The following is a 20,707-nucleotide window of genomic DNA, read 5'->3' as shown; positions in this document are numbered from 1 at the left end:
ATATAACGAGAAGAAAACCTTCATTATATTCAGTGATGGCCAATGTTCCAAGTAATCCTCCCTTCGCAATCATCATCATCTGAAATTGCTAAAGGTGCCATTGCAACTTTAATTATATGTTTTTGACCATTTAGAATAAATCCAAGCCAGTCTTATTTGTTTAAGAGCACCCACAGGCACAAGCCATTGGTTGGGATATGAGTGTTAAGAAGGGGTTCAGTTCTGTGTGAAACCTTGGGCAGAAAATATCCGGAACTTGTGACAATGTGTGTGTTTGTGAGTAGAAAGAGATAAAGATCACACATGCATTCGTACTAGCTGTGTCTGCATGCAAGAACAGAATGTTTTGAATATGGAAATGGTTTTGTCACTTTTGTTTCAGCAGCTGCTGATATCTTTCCTTCAAGAAATATTTAAAATGCGTGTATCCCACTTGTGAATTGGGGCACTTAAATAGATATTGCTGTTGTGGAGAAAGATTACTCAATATATGTTACTTACCATATATGAAGGGGTTAACACAGGGTTTGCAGTCTCCAGGAAAACTAAAACTGTGAAGACGATTATTGACTCCCATCTGTTGTACACAATAGAAAACAGCTATTTTATGACATATCAAAATCATATTTGGATGCAAACTACATATGATGGATTTAGAATCGACCGTATAATTACTGAGGTTTACAGAAAAACTCCAAAAGTTGTTACCGAACAATTCATATATCTAATCGTGTATATAAAACCATGGCTATAATCTGTCGCTATCTCCCTCTTACATATTGTAGAAGTATTCAGGAACCAAACTGTGGATTTTACCACAATAATAAACGTTTGAGACCTGGGCCTAGATTTTCGAAGTTCTTCTTTAGCTGCTAAGATAGTCGTAAGTGCCATACATTAACCTTAACTTACGACTATCTTAGCGCTTCAAGAGAGCTTCGAAAAAAATCTAGGCTCTGGATCCTTAGTCTCGAAACGTTCGTAGCCCTAAGAAATCTTAACTTTGATCGTAGTTAATGTGTTAAGAGTGGGCTTAATAATAAGTTCGTAGGGCTACGAACGTTCCGAAAAATAGCTAGCCTGCATCACATCCAGGTTTTCTGCTCTGTGTAAGCTGTCACGACAAATGTGACAGTACATCAACTCACTAACTCGTTTGTTTGGCATATATGACAGTGGCAACAGTGACATGTTACTGAACTTTTTCCGTTTGTTTTAAATTCACTTATAATGTATGAATTGATGTCGTGAAATATAATACGCTGATGTTTCCAGAATTAAAACCTTCGCGTGAGATCCGAAAATTTCCCTAATATCTCTGAAACAAACGCATCAGTAAAATATTTTCCCTCTAAACTTCCATTCACACTACATTCCTGTAAAACGATACTTTCAATGAAATTTTGTGTTTGTCACAGAATCTTATTTACATTAACGGCTAGTATATGCTTCTTTACAGAATATGCGTCCTTACGTTTCTACACCAAATGTAATTTATTCTTGATTCTATAATATACATTTTTGTACTCAACAAATATAGATGATATGATCATCTTTTTCTTGTATTTTCAACACCACTCACAGCAACATTCCAGCTCCATGATGGCGGTCTGTAAATGGCGGACTCTGCACCAAACAATCTAGTGACTGACATCATGGGAATTGATCTTACGGAATTGGGTTAGGATAACATGATACCCAATGACCAGACTACTCGATACCTTTCGTCGGGTTGCACGGGTCGGAATAGATCAATTTTAAAAATATTTCATTGGTCAGTTTTTCTTGTCAATGACAAATAATCTAAGTAATAGGTACTGATATTCCAAATGTATTCAGATGAAGAAAACGTAACATTACCCACAGATCCAATATACAAAGAACGGAGCCCAGCAAAGGAAGAAAACTACATCTGAAAAATATATTTGTATACTTATTAGATTCTCGTGCATTAACAAAACATAAACGATATGTTATATTCTGGGTATAGTTGCGTTATCTTTTAATACATTTCATCCTTTGACACTGAAACATGTTTGTAATTATATTTTAATTAATTGCAATAGTGTTCAAGAAGTCACTCACACATTCACTCACAAAACTCAAATGCAGAGATTTAGAGTGATGCCTGAAATCTTTATCGTTCAAGTATTGTGTCAGTCACATCACCAACACTTCCAAACATTAAACTACCTTACGTGATATCGTAATAAAGAGAGCAAATAGTTTATTTGTCTTAACCATGCTTTTGGTATAAATATTTTGACTGAAATTCACAAAGAATAGCCATATCCATCAGTTCGATTCAAGCATGCTCGTTACTTGCGCACAAATATTCATATCGAGGTTAGCTTATCCATACCGTAAGCCAACACTATTCCAATTTCTCTGCCAATGAACTGAAGACCTGTAAAGGGGAGTCATTGTCACTTGTCATCTTTTCATAGCTGAGTGTTCCTGGAGAAAGAATAACACTGAAACATTGAACATTGTAAAATAGTCAACAATGTCGTACATATGTTTACCTTTCACTTCCACGAACTTATCAGATCAGACCTCTTTTAATGATTAAGTCCAATACAATTGCTCAATTTTAAAATTGTGCGCTATCAAGAAAGAGCAAAATCTATTCAATTTGAATATATTCTTATGATTACATGGAACATAACGGCATTCTGTTAAACTTACTGACAATGACAAAATTCATTTTGTATACACACATAAAAGTACAAGAACAGCTTGTATATTATTTCTTTACATTTACCTTTTCTACAGCACCACACAAAAATGATGGGAGACCAAAAAAGTAACATTATGAGAAGTGGAAGTAGGAAATACACCGCCGTGTCCACCAGTGGCAGTGATTCAAAACCTGATACAATGCAGCATTAATAGGCCTCGTGTTTGTATCCCAAGGTCACCAAACGGGAGAAGTAGACCTGAAATGAGATTCAGACGTAGAACGTCTGAACACAACTCAAAATGCATACATGCATTCTGTTATTGATATTCAAAATAGTTAGAGACACCGGTCAATAGTTCTGCCTGTGTATTTTCGAAACATTTAAATGTCCAAACTCAAGGCAAATCTTTCTATAGCAAAAATAGTACGCTCGTCACACTGGAAAATACAGTTTCGATACCGAATGAAGGTAGTTACAAAGGATAACAGTAGGAAGACGATACGCAACGCCTTGATGGAGCGCCTGAAGATCATGGTGAAAAGGTTATCGATATTGAATCCCGCAAGTATGAGATGGGACATTGTAGTTCCAAACATCTGAAAACCTGTAAAAAGTTTACATCCGTAATATCCGCCTCTCCATACAACGGTTGCATACACCCCGATGGTGACACCGCTTCGGATGCACATGCCCAGCAAATCAGCAACACAAATGGCAAGGAGGTAGAAATGCATCCTGCTGCCTGTCTTCCATGATTTGTAGAGACACCAGATCATCCATATGTTGGTACAGACTCCAATGTATAGTAGAACGCTGTTTACCACAATTTCCGTCGTGTATGATGTTGTCTGTATAATACTGTCGTAATCATAATCGTATATGTAGTGACTTATGTTGGCAATGACCATTTCCATGTCCATGTCCATGTCCATGTCCATGTCCTTGTCCATGTCCTCCACGCAGTCCTTACACGTTGAGCTCTTCTCGTGTGGAAGTGTGTTCAGGAAAATGGATGGCTAACCAAATACACGAGCTAACTGTAGATCATAAAGGTTAGCAGGAATACTAATAATTACTTGCTTGGCATTCCACTCACATAGTTAAATTGCAACGTGAAAGGTCGTCATTGCACGTGTTGCATTTGTCTTGATGTTAGAATTGGTTATATGAATATGGTTTGATTAAGTAAGTGGTAAAACGCTTTCATAGCCTGGCGTGTTAGTTTCATGCGTTTCATGGGAAAATGTTGCTGACAGACCTAGAAACACACCAGGATTTGAAATCCATGATGAAGTTGCTGTTTTGTTCATGGACGAATGAGCTATCCATGCTCCTTGCATGGTTTGACGGCTGTGTATGAGATCGTTTAGTCATAGAATAACCAATAACAACAATTACATCAGTGCTCACTCAGGATCAAGCGACGGTATCTCTCTATGCACTTGGGTTTGCGTTCGCCTGTGGAGTATGGAGAAAGGACATATACTCACACGCAAAAGCAAGGCAAATCGAGTATTACGTATACATTGTATGTAATTTTCAGCATTAAATACACCAACAGGGTCAGATAGCCAGACATTTGAGTGAAAACATTTCATTGGCTGAAAAGCCTGATGACATCATTAAGTTTTCGAAAGGTAAAGGGGTTACACAGGTTCTCGCCAATAGCCAACATGTCAGTCAATACCTAGTGTGACCACCATTAGCATTGACCACTGAGTGGATCAGACGATTTGTATAGGCCCTAGGGATCCTTCTGCACACAACGAAAGCAGCTGTGCGAAGTTCATCGGCAGTTGTAGGGGCTGGTCGCACATACTACAGACGTCTTTTAATCTCATCCCACAATGGGGTTTAAATCAGGACTGAATCCTGGAGGGAAGGTCGTCTGTGGTCTGTGTTGCGTTGTATCGATGCTGGAGACGGTTGATCGTGTAATTTTTACGTTGAAATGACGGGGGACATGCACGACAGAATCTCCAGCTTCCAAACGCCTGATTTCTCTCTATTTGAGTTAAGCGTGGCATTGTTGAACAAGGAGTAATAGGCCCAGTTTTTGTGGACAGTCTTATACCTAGTAATGGTGGTGACAATTAGTGTATTGCAAGGGAAATGTGTGCATGATACCCACATGTTTATTGGCATGGTGCGTTTTGGGGATTCCTTCTTTTGATGTGTTTTTACTCGGGTATTACAAAACAAAACTTATTGATAACACCATCAGACTTCACTATATGCCAAAAACATATCTGTTTAGGGTTCTGTGAGTTTGTCTCCTATTTGGATAAAAAAAACTAACGTTTCTTATGGGTGTGAGTATATGTAAAGGAAATACACAATGTGTTTATAGAAACGTAAGAAGATGACGTGACGAGGTATTGATTTAAGATAACGGAAAATTAACCAGTAGTAAACCAACCATATGCGAAACAAACATACCGTATACAAAATTATTAACGCAGTAGTCTACCATATGGAGTCATTAGACGGGATGACCCTAAGCAAAACCTATATATACAGATACATATCTTTAAATGAACATCATTACACTCTATAACGCTATGATATCATGAAAGAAGTTAATATTATAACGTGAGAGCAACATTTCTTATAAACAGTTCGACTTATAAACAAAGGCTATTTGCATTTATGCAAGGAATATTCCCACAGCTCCTACCTAGTTTTGACAAGTTTTGAAGTTCAATCACGCACACGTCTTGTACGCAGATTTCAAAGACCGTCATATGAGATTTGCACAACAGTTGTTCAATCAGAGTTAAAATAGTACTTACCTTTATGAAGCTTTCAAGAAATGTCATGGAAGAGATTTCGAAATTCCGAAATTTGTCAAATTGGAGAGAAAAATGTTTGTTTGAGATCCTTATCTTGACTCCTTCCCCCATGTGCCTTTTGCATGTGTTTGCGAATATCTGATGCCATTATAGAGATGTAGTGCTACCATAAACTCTAAACAACATACAGCGGGTGGCCACAATATTACGTACACTGATGGCGGCCGTTTATTCAAATGGTGATAGAGCATGAAACAAAGGGTGACTTACCTCAATACTTGGTCATATGACCCTTGTTCCTCAGAATTTTCACCATTCTCTGTGGAATTGATCTGTACAAATTGTGTATGTAGTTAACCGGCGTGTTTTGCCAGATATCCCTGATTTCTCTCTCGAGATCAGCTGCCGACTGAATACATTTCCAACTTATTCCAACTTGTTTTTCAACATCAACCAACAATTTTCAATTATATTGGCATCCGGTGATGTGCAGGCCATACCATGCCATTTATGTCTATAGGTTCGTACAATTCGGGCCCGATGCACAGGGGCATTATCGTCTTGGAAGATATAATTATTTCCAGGAAAATGACCTGCTACAACAGGCCAGAGGTGAGAATCAATTATGTCTATATATCTCTGGGCATTTATATTGTCCCGACACCATGCCAAGTAATGCAGGCCCATATCATCAAACTCAGTCGAGGCTGCCGACCTGGGTACATGCATTCGGGTAGGTACTCTTCGCCGGGCTGTCTCCAAATATAGACACTATTATTTACTCCAAGAATAACCTTGCATGCATCACTGAATATTACTCTATTCCAGTAATTATCTACAGTTTTGTACCTTTGCTCCCTTGCCCATGCGAGACGTTTTCTGCTGTTGTTCTCTCGAATTCGTATTTTCTAACGATACGCCTGTGAAATGTATTCTCATGTAAAACCCTTCTAATTGTCCTCTTTGGGACAGGGGAATTCCTACCCCTATTAAAAATGTTGGTAATTTCATGTAAAGGTACGGTGCGATTGTCTTTCACGATCCGAAACAACTGTCTCCTACCTCTCTGTGACACCTTGGCTACACGACCTGTTCGATGGCGATTTTCTATCGAGCTTCTTCGTTGAAAACGGTTTACACAAAAATAAACAGTACTTCTGGGCAAGCCCAATTGTTTTGCAATAGCTGAACAATAATGGCCATCTTGATATCGTTCTACAATAATAGTTTTAACGGCTGAAGGCAAGTCTTGGATTTTCCCATGTCGACAAAACTAGCAGACGGAAGCGAGCAGACGACTTTGTCAGTCACGTGAGTGTCACGTGACGATAGGGCGTGTTCGGTTCTACTATTTTGCTAAGTTTGGTTATGTTTACAGTGGTAGTTTTCAAACACGATAGTTTCAAAGGAAGATAAATTTCTAAACTTACTAAAAAATATGGACAGTGTACATAATATATTGGCCACCCGCTGTAGTTGGAAGTCGATATGAACCTATTAATCACAGTTACTGTTTATACATGTATACAGACGATAATATAACTCTTCGATAATCGTACGCATACTCCACGAAAAGATATTTTTGTACGATCCGACATAGACCTATCACACAGAGTAAAGTTCATACACGTAGGTGTGGGTAAGCTAACGCATAGTAAAACGGTAGTCTGCCAAAAACAGAATACAATTATGTCAATGGTCCTTATTCTATGAAACTGAGAAGTTGTCAAAAAAAAAATGTTACAAGAACTGTGCTCATCGTTAGTTCAGTTTGTTATAAACAACTATTGTTTCAGCGCATTGATATCCCCGATTCCTGCAAAATCTGCCAAAATGCTCGTCTCTCAGTCGATGAATGTAAATCGCTAAAACGAGTGAGAATGCATGGTTCCGACCGATCGCCCTTCAACCAATCAGATGGCGTCTTTCCGTTACCGCGGGATAGCTTGTTGCTAAGGCGCCATTAAGTCCCCCAAGCTTTCGGTTGTCAGGACATTTGACCCTGCAAAGTAGAATTTGATAATCAATGTACTGTTTTGACAGCATTTCAAGACCAACAGCAGAGTTCCCATACCCGATTGCTATTGGGGAAAGGCGACACCAGCCGGGCTACCACCAAGAAAGAGGATCTGTCTGGATACCTGTGATTCATCTCTAAATTATTTTTTAAAAAAAAAGAAAGAAGTGTATATAACAGTTTAACATTTAAAGAATACAATGCCTACACCATTAAGAGTTGTTTTCATGTTTTTGTGCTTATATTGCAAACTTTACTATAATTATTTAAAAAAGAGTTTGTCAATGTCACAAACATCGGTACGTAAGAAACAACACAACGAAAGAATAGTACCTCATTTATTTATTTATTTATCTCCTCTCTTTTCAGTGTATTATGATTTTATTTAACCCCAAAATTTGGTGAATGAAGAAATATTATAAACTTATTTGATGCATCCCCAAAACTTATAACCATGTTATTATGAAACAAGAGCGATAACAACAACATATAAATATAACATGACAAGCATAAAAATATCAACACAAAACTTAATTGTGACTGATATGAAGTACACCTGAAGTGGTTGACCTCAAAGTTGTGTAATTATGATAAATTATTCATAATTTGATGCATGTAAAGAAGACTAGTGCGATAACAAAATATACCCGTAAATAAAACTAACAAATCTAAAATAACAAAAGAAAAAGATTAAACCATTGTGTAAGATGAATAATCTGTCAAAACTAAATGAGATCTATACATGGAGATGAATATATAGAAAATATATGAATATAAAGAAAATTATATCAAAGTAAAGTGACAACAGGCTATAAGGGTAAATTACTTACTCTCATAAAATTACCTAATTTAGATTTACAAAAAATATATTACAATATTGGCACATATTACTACAAATAACTTTTTTCTAAAAAATTGTTATTTCAGAGAACTGTTTCAAAGAGATAGAGAAAATGACCCCAGGAAGTGTCTGTAGAACAGAATCAAGGTACACAGACTGATGAATCGTGTAAGTATAACATGGAAAGCTCAGTTGGGGGCCAACAGTTATGGCACTTAAGGCAAAATCTTCATTGCATATTTTTCAGTTGAAGTTGATCGTATTAGGAAATCAAAACCATTGGGCCATTAAATCAATTTAAAACATTTTAAGTTGTAAAGCCAATTTCAAGATCTTTCATAACAAGAAGGAGACAGTGTTTTTCCTGATATAGGATAGTGAACAATGAATATCCAAAAGCACTTGATAGTTAACACCATCAATTATTGTACAATTTACATGTCAAGAAATGGCTTTGCATGTTCTCTAAAGAATGTACAAAGCTTTTCTAGCATAATGAATTTGTGGTTAACACCAAAAAAGACTTGTACATGAGCGTATTTTCCCAGACATTGAATACATGACATGTATTATACATGTCATGTGTTCAATGTCTGGGAAAATACGCTCATGTACAAGTTTTTGGTGTTAACCACAAATTCACAGAACTAAGCCCTAGTTACCATTAACTGTCCCTGGACTTGGGCATAATGAGCATGTCTTTTGGATAGTTTTAGAATGGCAATTTCCTCCTTCTGCAAAAATAAATTTGTTATCTTTTCCCATGCTTCTTCAAGTGTAAAGTGTCGAGCTGAGTTCAGGCATTCAATTTCAATAATCCTGTTCTCCTGTTCAGGACAACATATCTTGCCATCAGGAGTGGCTCCAAGGAAACTGAAATTATTGTTGATTACTAGTCCACTCTCATGTAGATGGTTTGAGATTTTGTGTTCTGAATATCTTTTCTTGGCCTGTACTTCATTGTTCTTCCCATAGGAAAGAGATACTGAATGTAATGAAGTCTTGGGAAATAGACTGTTGAGAAAAGATAGTGTAGGATTCTTCTTTCTGTTCATAACCTTTCCAAAGTTGGAAGCTCAAAGACGATTAGATCTTATATCTTTTCCAGGATCTGTAAGTTGATACTGGGCATTAAGATCTTCATACCCAGGAGCGAGTTGTACAGGTGACACTTTCGAAAACTTGATGGGGGCGGACGTAGTTGATACTGCAGGTGATTTTCAGTCTGAAAATAAGAAATTAAATCATTCGAAATAATTACTTTAAGCCCTGACACATTCTTTTTATGTATTTCATTCCAAATTAAAAATTTAGCCTGTTATTTTTCAGTCATCACTCCACTTGAGCAACGCCAGACAGTCCAAATTCATAATCTGAGATGCCAGGTAGAAGATCAAGGGCAACAGATCAAGGACATGAAGAACATTTTAAAGGAAAAAGACAAGGAAATTGTAAAGTCGAAGGAGGAACTTAAGAAATGTCAAAGATTTAATGTGACCAGTGCCTTAGAGAGATCAGGGAAACTCAAGGGCCTGTTTAAATACTACACAGGCATTACTTATGTCAGGTTTCTTCCCTTATTCAGTTATTGGCCTTCCTTCTGCCAGGTGATGATGCATCATGTTTGCATTATGAGAAAGGTCGCCGTGACATTAGATCCTTATCTACTAAAGATTGCTTGTTCCTGACTCTATGTCGACTGTGCCACAGTTTTGGATTAATATACCTCGCTATGCGTTTTGGACTGTCATTGCAATCAAGTGGTGTAATATTCAATACCTGGATTGAACACATGTACTTGAAAATGAGCCAGTTAAGTATATGGCCACATAAAAGTATAAAATACTTCAAATTATGCCTGCAAAATTTAGAAAGGAATATAATTCATCACTGATCATTAGTGATGGGACAGAACTGAAGACTCAAGTACCCTGTGCTTTAGGGTTACTATCTCAGCTATACAGTGACTATAAGTCAAGTACTACCTTAAAGTGTCTTGTATGTTGTGCCCATTGTGGTTCATTGGCATTTGTTTCTGAATTGTTTACAGGTTCAATTTCAGATAAAGCCTTAACTGATCAATCAGGATTTTATGATGCTGTACGAGGCAGGTACAAGAATAGATCTATGTTGTTGCATCCTGTGATATGAATGTGATACTAGTCTCTATGAAATAAACATAATTTCATTTACATGAAATGTTAGTCTTGTTACTGAAAAAAAGATTTACTGATTGTTATGTTTAACTTTTTTGAAGAACAGGATCCACGTCCCTATAGATTAAAGCATTACCTGATATGACAAGACTGATCCCAAGCTGGACGTCTCCGAGCAGAGTGTTTACAGTCACCGGGGTGTTTCTGTCTGTAGCACATACTGCAGTGGGGTATCCTTAAGATCCTGTACCTCATTGACGTCAGCGTCACTAACATGTGGAAGTCTCTAACAATATTCATCTACATTTTATTCATTTGACACACAGTTTCTGAAAATTTTAAAAATATATATCCTTACTTCATTATGCGTATATACTCTTTTTATAGACCATTAAGACCAACTTTAAACCTGCACCTGTTTTAGTGATTATGTGCAAAACAGTTTTCACCAATTAAAATGCAAAAGTGACAATTTTGAAAAATCTAAAACTATTTTCAAAACATCCATACCTTGTGTCATTCAACTTGACAAATGATTGGCTTCCTTTTTCTAGACTGGGCAAGAGGTTGAGCCACAATCACTTGGTTGATAGGCACTGGGCTGATCTTGTTGCCCCTGTGAATCTGCCACTGTTGCTGGAAGCTGGTGCAACTCTGTTGAGCAAAGAAAATCTAAATATTTTTTTTATCAAAATGAAATACCATTGCATCAGGAAAAACATGTAACCCAAAATCATGTTACTTATTTTTAAATGTATCAAAATGAACATATATTGTGAAATCACAAATAGTCTAAATTTTATTTTCAGTAGATTCTAACTTTTAATTTCATTAAAATCTATTTATAGTACATTCTGTGCTAGGCATGGTGTTTCATTAATAAGTTTATTTTGAAACCGTATATTACTAGCCCTATGTGTAACATTTGGAGGCTGATCGAAAACTGAACAAGTGAATTTTACGGTTCATTTTAATTACTGAATGGATAAATATTCTGTTTCATTTTTTTCCGATAGTATATGTAAACCTGATGTACAATAAATACAAAAGTGTAAACATTCGTCATGTTTTGCTGCCAAACTTCGATAGGACTAGAAATAAATCAAGACACCAGTCATAACCTGACGAGAGCAAATGAGCGGTCAATGCACCATTGAAATGACAATCTCTTAATCTATCGACTCTGATTTCAAGTGATTTATATGAGGATTAACCGATTTCTTATCAATGACATACTTACCCAGCTTTACAAGAACAATTACAATAGTAGCTGTGAACAATGTTCTCGGCGCGTGTGTCAATCCTCAAATGGAGGGTGTGCGGGCTCCAATATTTCGACATTGACCGCCAGAACATGGCATCAGTGTCAGAGGTGTTGTCACGGCTATAAACTCGTATCTCATGGATATAACCCCGTGAAAAAAATAGTTTAAGCCTTTCTCTTCCGATGCTGCGTCAAAGTAGGATGATCTGGCAAAAATGCAACAGATATTGTGTCGGGAACTGTCAACAGACAAACGGTGCCTGACAGTGTATCCGCCATTTTGACAGCTCGGCATCACAAAGCTTGGGGGACGTAGCAACAGTAACCAAGGTGGGCGGAGCTTGGCTCGGAAGTCGGAACTATGAATACGAATGTGTGTTCATTAAATTAGTCCTTCCTTAATATATTTGTTTATTATTCGCCCGTGGAATATACAGCAGTGTAACAATTTCACGGCAATATTACACGAGTGTAAAACCGCTGAACGTATGACATGATAATGCTTTAGTTATGACGTCACAATAATAATACCTCTGTCACAATGGTATTAGACCTTGCTTCACTCACGGAAAGCTGAGAGTCATCACACACTGTAGGCGGTTTCTATCAATTTATGTTGGAGAGTATTAAATAATACTAAACTCGCTTCAGTGAAATAATATTTGTATTAAATTCGTGAAGATTTAGCATCAAACTCGCTTTCGCTCTTTTGATGCCAAATCATTAACTCATTTAATATAATGGTATTACATGGAAGCGAGTTTAGTATCCTCTATTTATAAGTATAGTTAGTATTTACAGCCACACCAAATTAACAGTCACCATGCTGATTAGCATCCACAAGGTGAGAGTGTTTCGCTTTGCCCTTTTGCACCTGAACGTAAACAGACCCAAATTGAAGACATGGTCATCAACAAAAATATCGCTATTCGGATTTTCCCGACAAATGGTCACAAAAAAGAAAGTACTCGTATATGTTGCTGTAAGCTGCTTTAACATTCTTCTACCAACGTTTCGAAAGGGTACACCAACAATGAGCCTAATTCATTGTAGTACTACTCATATTCTGAGTAATGAAACCTCAGTCAAGGTTACGTTTTGATCACTAGACTCTATGACTGCAGCTGGACAAAATGAGCATATCCATGATGCATGCATAAATGCAGTGCTTTACAGTTGAGTAGATCAGAATAAAAACTATTCTGTCGTTAAACAAGTATTTGATACGGCCCATAATAGGGAGTGAATGCTCCTGAATACCGCGTCAGCAATTTTGCATCAGCTGTTCGCCGCGAGGGAGAAGTGTATGTTTCGCCAAGCTGATTTTTAGATAACAAGCGAAAGATCAGTGTGTGAGCGTGTGAGAGCGAAGGCTTAAGCCGTTTTAACAATAATCACGATGGGGCCAACAAACAAAGGGCTGCAAACTTTGTAATGGAATCTAAACCGGGCCTTCGGCATGACTGGCCAACACTTCAGCTATCAGCAAAACACATGGCACTTATAAAGAAGAGCAAAACAGATACTTCGGATTTCGCTAATAATTTAACAAATGCTGTGGTGCATAAGAAAACATATTTATCTACCCGAACTTGAAATTAAGGAGATAAGTGAGACTGCCCCAACTGTTTCATATTTACATAATTGTATATGCATAAAGATGCCGAGATTCAGACAAAAAATAAACTCTCAACAAGGCTGTATGACAATACGGATAATTTGAACTTCCTAATAGTCATCTTTCCTTTACTCTTGCACATGTGCTTACATATACTCTGCTAAAAGAGTAACTTGACATGCTGTTTTGGAGTTTATTTACTGAGTGCAAACATGAAATCATCACTCAATTTCAGTAAAATCATCCCTTTACAAGTTTTCAAAACATGATTATCCAGAAAGTGTTATGTGAAACCACCCAGGGCTATTAAAGTAAAATGTCAGTATCTGGTGAGACCACCATGAGCATCGATAACAACTTGGCAGCGGCGGCCCATAGAAGAAAGGAAACGTCGAATGCTGTCTTCGGGAATGTTTTGATACTCTTGCTAAAGTGCTGCGTGGGGGACAAATCGGGTGATAGAGAATTTCATGGCAACACCTGAATGTTGTTTTGCTGGAGGCAAACACGTACGCGTGGTCCTGGTAAACACGTTCAGCGTGAGGTCGAGCATTGGCATGCTGGTAAGATCCACGTTGATAAAGGGAACGACGTGACGTTCCAAAATCTCGTCTCTATGGAGAACCCCGTTCAATGCACCTGCCACGTGCACAAGAGCTGTCCGGCCATTAGTATGGATACCTGCCCACACCATGACACTTTCACTACCAAATCTATCGATCTGCTATACACAGTTATCGGAGTAACGTTCGTTCAGTCTGTCTGTATACACGTGAACGACCATCAGCACGTCTGAGAAGAAACCAAGACTCATTTGAGAACAAAATTGTCCTCCATCTTGGCCGCGTCCATGTCACTCGTTGTCTGCACCATTGTGCACTGTGTGTCAAGACGTTACGTCGAACTGGTCTTCTGGCAAAAAAGTCCGCCTTCCCGTAGCCGATTGCGCACTATCTGGTCGCAGATTCGGCGCAGTCCAGGGATTTGGGTTGCTGTGGATGTTGCGGTCGTGGTGCGTGAACGAAGATATTTCAACCGGATGTAGCGATCCTGGGCGGCGGTGGTAACTCTTGGCCGACATGACCTGAGTCTGTCAATAACACTCCCAGTAATGTTGTATCGGGTCCATAGGTTTGAGATGGTCTGTCTGGAGGAAGTGCCTTGCCATCATATGCTGTGATGCCCCTCCTTGTGAAAGGCCGATGGCGTTGTGTCGTTGAGCTTCTGTCAGTCTTGGCATTTTTTGTCTATACTGGCTTAATCTTTTCCCGGTGTTTACCTCTGAGATAAATGCACACAGAGCAGCAAAAATGAAGACGACACCAAACAGGATCCTGGCCACCTTCGGCGACTTATAACAGCATATGGTGACGGCGTCTTTGACGTTAAACGATTCCAAGTAGTGAGCCATGTCTTCCCCAAATAATATCGTGAACAAGCATGTCGAGCAACCCACATCCTGAACAGTCCACACACAACGTTTCGGCGTTCATGTTTTCAGTAACGACACGAGTACTGCAACGATTGATAGTACAGGCGTTGATGTTTATCCTAAAGCGTGGTGTATTGAGTAGGAAGTGTCTCCATTTTGTTGAAATGAACCAACGCGGATATGATTTGGAAATTATCTGTACATATAAACGAGAGTAGAGAATATATTGTCATACAGTTTTATTCGTCATTCAATGATGATTAAAAGTATTTACAACATATGTCTGGGGCATCCTGCGCTGAGCTCATTAGCGTCTTCTTCATAGCGTTTTGTTAGATAGATCATTAGCCCTGCTTATAATCCTTGATTTTTCGACATAGTACCTATAAACGTTAATTTCATCAATCGTGAGCTATCAACATTTCCTTCTCCTTCAGTAAAATGACACACCGTCAGCAGTGCCCATCCCCTTCCACTCCTCACTCACTCTACAGCATTACTTGCGCTTCTAGTTTCATTTTCTTTCTTCAAATCCACCATTTACAGAAACACGCGTGTTTTCTAGTACACGTGGTATTAGGTGAAAGGTGGTTACCTTTGAGTTCAGTATAGTAACCAACTGATTAGTCTTAGCCATGAAGAAGGCCCATTTCACCGAAAATTGGTTGTCTTGAAACGCAAATTTGTATGTAATTTACACGTTTACAGAGGCCATCAAATATGGTGAGTATTCCCAACATGGAGAAGATATTCTGTGAAATATGAAAACGCAGTGTGCAATTGTGTATGTTTATTTTTGAGAAGTTGAGACAATAAAAAGTACAATAGAAAGATGAATAATTTAGCTTTTGTAACAACTGACTGACTGACTGAGTTTGGTTTTACGCCGCTTTTAGCAATATTCAAAAGAATATCACTGCGGGGACAACAGAAATGGGCTTCACTCATTGTACCCATGTGGGGATTCGAACCCGGGTCTTCGGCGTGACGAGCCAACGCTTTAACCACTAGACTACCCCACCGCCCCAGCTTTGTAACAAAATATTACTAATCATGAATACAATATGGGACGAAACTTTGAAGGTGAGGTGAGGTGAGGTGAGGTGAGGTGAGGTGAAATTGGGTTTTACGTCATGGTTGAAAATATTTCGCTCATATGACGACGTGCATGCGTGTGTATGTGTATATGCGGCTGCTTGTACTAGCCCAGACTGAAGCTGGTTTTATAGTGCTAGCCCACTTAAATACCGTGCCGCAGTGAAGCATGAATACCCCACTCAGACACATTATACGTCTCCGAGCCGACCAGTCCTTGTTGTACCAATTAATGCCGTGCACCAGGCAGGGACCAACAAGTACCATATTTTAACGTCGTTTGGTATGACGCGGTCGGGGATCGAACCCGCGACCTTCCGCTCTCCGGGCGGACACGAAACTTTGAAGAATATATACTATCAATCAATGCAAACATAAAATCTAATTGACAGTCTTACTGACACGGAATACAATCAACAGGGTGGACATGTATATGTATGCATACCAGCAGATGTTTCTCTATACAGACACTATACAGAGAGCGAGGGACATGTCATGTATACGTCAAAACACTTACTCATGCGACCTGTTACGATTGGGCAGCTTCAATAAAAGCAGCCGTGTTGGTGCAAGTTGGCCTAGGATCCACAGGCCAGTATCTCCACCATGTTTCATCAACAAACACTGCAGATAGTTTGAAAGGGTAAACATATGAAGATATGTGTTAGGCAGATGTGTAGGAAGACACAAATCATGTTTCTGTCACAATGTAAAGTACAATTTATTGTTTGTTTCATAACACATTGAGAATTCCATGGGATTGTGAATACTGAGTTAATAGTCGTATATCATTGAAGCCAGTATTAGAGTGTGTTAGAATAGGCCATTGGCCATTCCGTGAGAAATCTCAGTAGGTAATGTCCATGCGAAATAAATATATATCATGGTTATAGAAGAAGTTCCACTATGAGAAAAAGATTTGACACGTAAACATCGGTCTTTATTTTGTTCCGGTCATTGTTTGGGATTGTGACCATTCTGACCTTTACAGTCCAGAAGTTCTTTCCCTCCGTCTTCCAATGCAGTTGAATATGGCTGAAAATACAAAACAATTCATGAAATACATTAAAGATGTAAAACACAGATTAGTATGTCAACGCTTCATAAATATTCAATATTACTACCATATTTATTATTGCCAGAAAATATCTTCATAGAGTAGTTATAGTCTGTTTGCAGTGAAAACGTACCGATGAAATTCACTTTAAACAAAATGTAAATCAAATAAAGAGAAATTAAGATTGCGAATCCTCATAATTTTACCTTGCCATTTCAAATCTAAATCTCAGATTTTTATTCAACTTAGGATAAAAAGTTGTTTAACAAACGATCATAGTTTCAAATCGGTATTATTGGTTTGCATTACAAGGGTTATGCACATTAAATGAAACACCGAGAACAAGGAGGGTTGGTCTAAGTTAACGCTCATCACGTACCACACGTGCATTTGTTTCACTGTTCCAACTACTGCGCTTACCCCTTGTAATACAAACCAATATAAGCGATTTGAAACAATGATTGTTTGTTAAACAACTTTCTAAGTTGAAAAAAAATCTAAGATAATTTTGAATTGGCAAGGTAGAATTATGAGGATTCTAATCTAAATTCACTGTATTCGATTTACATTTTTGTTTAAAGTGAAATTCAACGGTACGTTTTCACTGCAAACAAGAGATTGACAGAACTGTGTTCAAATGTACTGTCCACATTATTATCCCCTGCAACCTTTGGGTTGCAAATGAGTGCTCTCCGCCATTCACATATTACAAGTCAAAGACCATTTCGTATTTATGATCACACTTTGTACAGGGGGAGACTAACTATAAATTGTTGCATGTAGTTATTGGGGAACTTTGGATCAAAGTGATCAACTCAAGTGGTCAACTGTTTCCATGTATGTTTCTAACGAGCATAAGGCACCACTTTATCCATTGATGGTCAATGCCCTAAGTGATCTCTTAGTGAGTAAGTGAGTGAGTGAGTTCAGTTTTACGCCGCACTCAGCAATAATCCAGCTGTATGGCGGCCGTATCTTATTAACACCATCTCATGGTCAATGAGTGAGTGAGTGAGTTAAAATGTATCGTCACATCGGCAATATTTCCAGCCATGTCGTGACGAGAAGAATTATTTTTATACATATTAATTAATGGCAAGTTGTAAAAACCTGTCAACGAAGGACAGTAAAATAACTAGATTATCACAGATTTGAATTTAAAACTAGTAAAGTAGATCTAAAACAGTTTAACTATAGATGACAATACAAGGTAAAACAGGCCATATATTGCCAACAACTGAAGGTAGATCACCACACTAGGGACCATCTCAATGAGATTGCTTAAGGATTAACATGGTGGGTATAGATATAGTATTAATCAGAGTGCCACACGACTTTGACTCTGACTCATCAAGATTATAACATGCAAGGCCTAAGTGAAGCTTCCAAACTTGTTTTTTCAAACTTATTTTCAGGCGAACAATTGACTTAACCTAAATATTTCCTCTTAAGATATATTAAAAATGCATGCATCCCACTGGCGAATAAGGACACGAAAATAGATAATACTGTGTTACAAAACATACTCCTTATGTTACGTACCATATATGAAGGGGTTAAGATAGGGGTTGCAGTCTCCAGGCAGGCTAAGACTGTAAAGGCGGTTATTGAAAGCAATCTGTGGTGCCGAATAGAAAATACATATTAACATGTCACATTAAAATTCACCCTTTGGATGAAAACAACATATGATTAATTATGTGTCGGTCGCATACGTTTTATTATTGAAGTTTAAAACTACCCATGCTCTTACCAAACAGTTAATATTTCCTACTATATATGATCGTATATTAAGCCATGACTATATTCATCGCGATCTTCTTCTAACATGAAACGATTTAGGAATTCATGGCTTCTCCTTCAGACAAACTTAGGGGCCATACACGTGCTCACCGTTTGTACCACAGTGATCAACGACAGACATTCGTCACCTCTGGCATCCCTTCCTCTTTGAGATTGAAACCCGTGAAGATGCACATAAGTTAAATGCGGCATCACACACAAATCGCCTATTGGAAGGTGTTTGTTTTTTCCATAAATATAACTTATTCTCTCTCTCTCTCTCTCTCTCTCTGTCTCTCTCTCTCTCTCTCTCTCTCTCTCTCTCTCTCTCTCTCTCTCTCTCTCTCTCTCTCTCTCTCTCTCTCTCTCTCTCACACACACACACACACACACACACACACACACACATAGTAATATTTGTATAGCACCAACATCCAGCTCATCTGCTCAAAGGCGCTTTGTTTTCCTCGAGCAATGGATGTCAATCTCAACAGCGCATCGTATTTTCAATCTCAACTCCCTGGGGATCACACAACTCATGCAGCCATATAGTCACAGTACTTTGTCCAAGTTTACTGCACGTTACCACAGTTACCGTTGTAGCCTGTATCCGATGGCCTGATTACCTGATCGCGGTAGTCGCGTGTCAAGACAACCGTGGGTTGACCATTGTGTAACTCACCCGCTGTCGGTGATGAGTTTCACTATCGTTTCAGGTGCCAAACTCTTCACCAACAGCGGCAGCTGTACATACTCAGTATGTCAATACCTGGCCCAACCTTTATACACTCAAATGATTACTTTGTTCAAAGAAAGCTTAATATGTTAAAGAATTGTCAAAATTTATTAAATGTATCAATAGAAGGTTAGAAATAAATACATGTAATTGAATGTTGTATCATTCTCTAATGACACCCTTGTACATTTGAATATGTATGTACATGTATATTGTATTGTGCATTATCCTACCTCAATTATATCTCTCCGATGCCATCTTGGTGTATATGTGTATATAACGTTTTTCACTTCACTCATGTACCACCGTCGGTGGAAGTTGAGAAAATATAAACCTTCGAACCTTCGCTAGCGATCATTTTACCCAGATCTTCATCAGAGAGTTTAGACAGTTAGATAATCGAATCTAGACCAAACTATCTACTTGATCTACGGAATTGGGTTACGATAACATGATACCCGAGGTTCAGACTATCCGATGCTGTACGTCGGGTTGCAGGGGTTGCAATAGATCACTTCTAAAAAGTATCTTTATTTGTCAATTAAATTATATATCAAAGTAATAGGTAGTTATGTTCCAAATGTTTTCAGATAAATAAAACGCCACATTACCCAAAGAACCAATAATACACAATGAAGGGGCCAATGCAGAGGAGGAATACCACATCTGAAAAATATATTTGCATGTTCTTTAGATTCTCGAGCATCAACAAAACAACATCTGTATGTTATAATCCGATCTAGTTGCGTGTTCTTGCAAATACATTAAAATGATTGCATATCATACCATAAAATCATTTTTACTATTGTTACTCTGAACTAAGCCATGGTATAACTGCAATACTCTTCACAGTGGCATTTAACTCAATAACTCCTCCCTCACTATACTCAAGTACACAAATTTAAGGCGATGCCAGTTATCTTAACTTTCTTTCACTTTCAAGAAGGTTACGGTTGTAATAAAACCAACGGAAAACCTGGTTTTAGTTTGCGTTAACAAGGTCAGTCATCCATACCGTATGCCAAAACTATTCCAATATCTCTGCCAATGAACTGAACGTCTGTGGAGGCGTCATCATCACTAATCGTCTTCTCATAGCTGAGTGTTCCTGAGAAAGATCACCAGACAGTCTGTCTTGAACCTTGACTTCACAACATTACACCATCTTAAACGACGAGATATCGGAGATCGATTATCGATTGACTTCTACATGATAGACCAATTCTTTAATCG

General features: G+C 38.2%; 2 long non-coding RNA genes across 2 annotated transcripts; both read right to left on the bottom strand.

Annotated features, from left to right (window-relative positions):
* Positions 1 to 9,436: 9,436 nt before the first annotated feature.
* On the bottom strand, positions 9,437 to 11,123 carry LOC124265569. Its single transcript, XR_006895485.1, has 3 exons — positions 11,001 to 11,123; positions 10,627 to 10,774; positions 9,437 to 9,559 (listed from the first exon to the last, which is right to left on the bottom strand). It is a non-coding gene; the product is annotated as an uncharacterized LOC124265569 (long non-coding RNA).
* A 7,397-nt stretch (positions 11,124 to 18,520) lies between these two features.
* LOC124265570 lies at positions 18,521 to 20,584 on the bottom strand. The gene is made up of 3 exons (XR_006895486.1): positions 20,490 to 20,584; positions 20,086 to 20,140; positions 18,521 to 18,574 (listed from the first exon to the last, which is right to left on the bottom strand). It is a non-coding gene; the product is annotated as an uncharacterized LOC124265570 (long non-coding RNA).
* Between the last annotated feature and the right edge of the window lie 123 nt (positions 20,585 to 20,707).

This window comes from Haliotis rubra, unplaced genomic scaffold (assembly GCF_003918875.1).
Source record: "Haliotis rubra isolate DU_JTF1 unplaced genomic scaffold, ASM391887v1 Scf985, whole genome shotgun sequence".
In the NCBI taxonomy this organism is placed as follows: domain Eukaryota; kingdom Metazoa; phylum Mollusca; class Gastropoda; order Lepetellida; family Haliotidae; genus Haliotis; species Haliotis rubra.
Note: the sequence above shows the minus strand (reverse complement) of the source record. Positions and strands in the feature narration are given on the sequence as shown.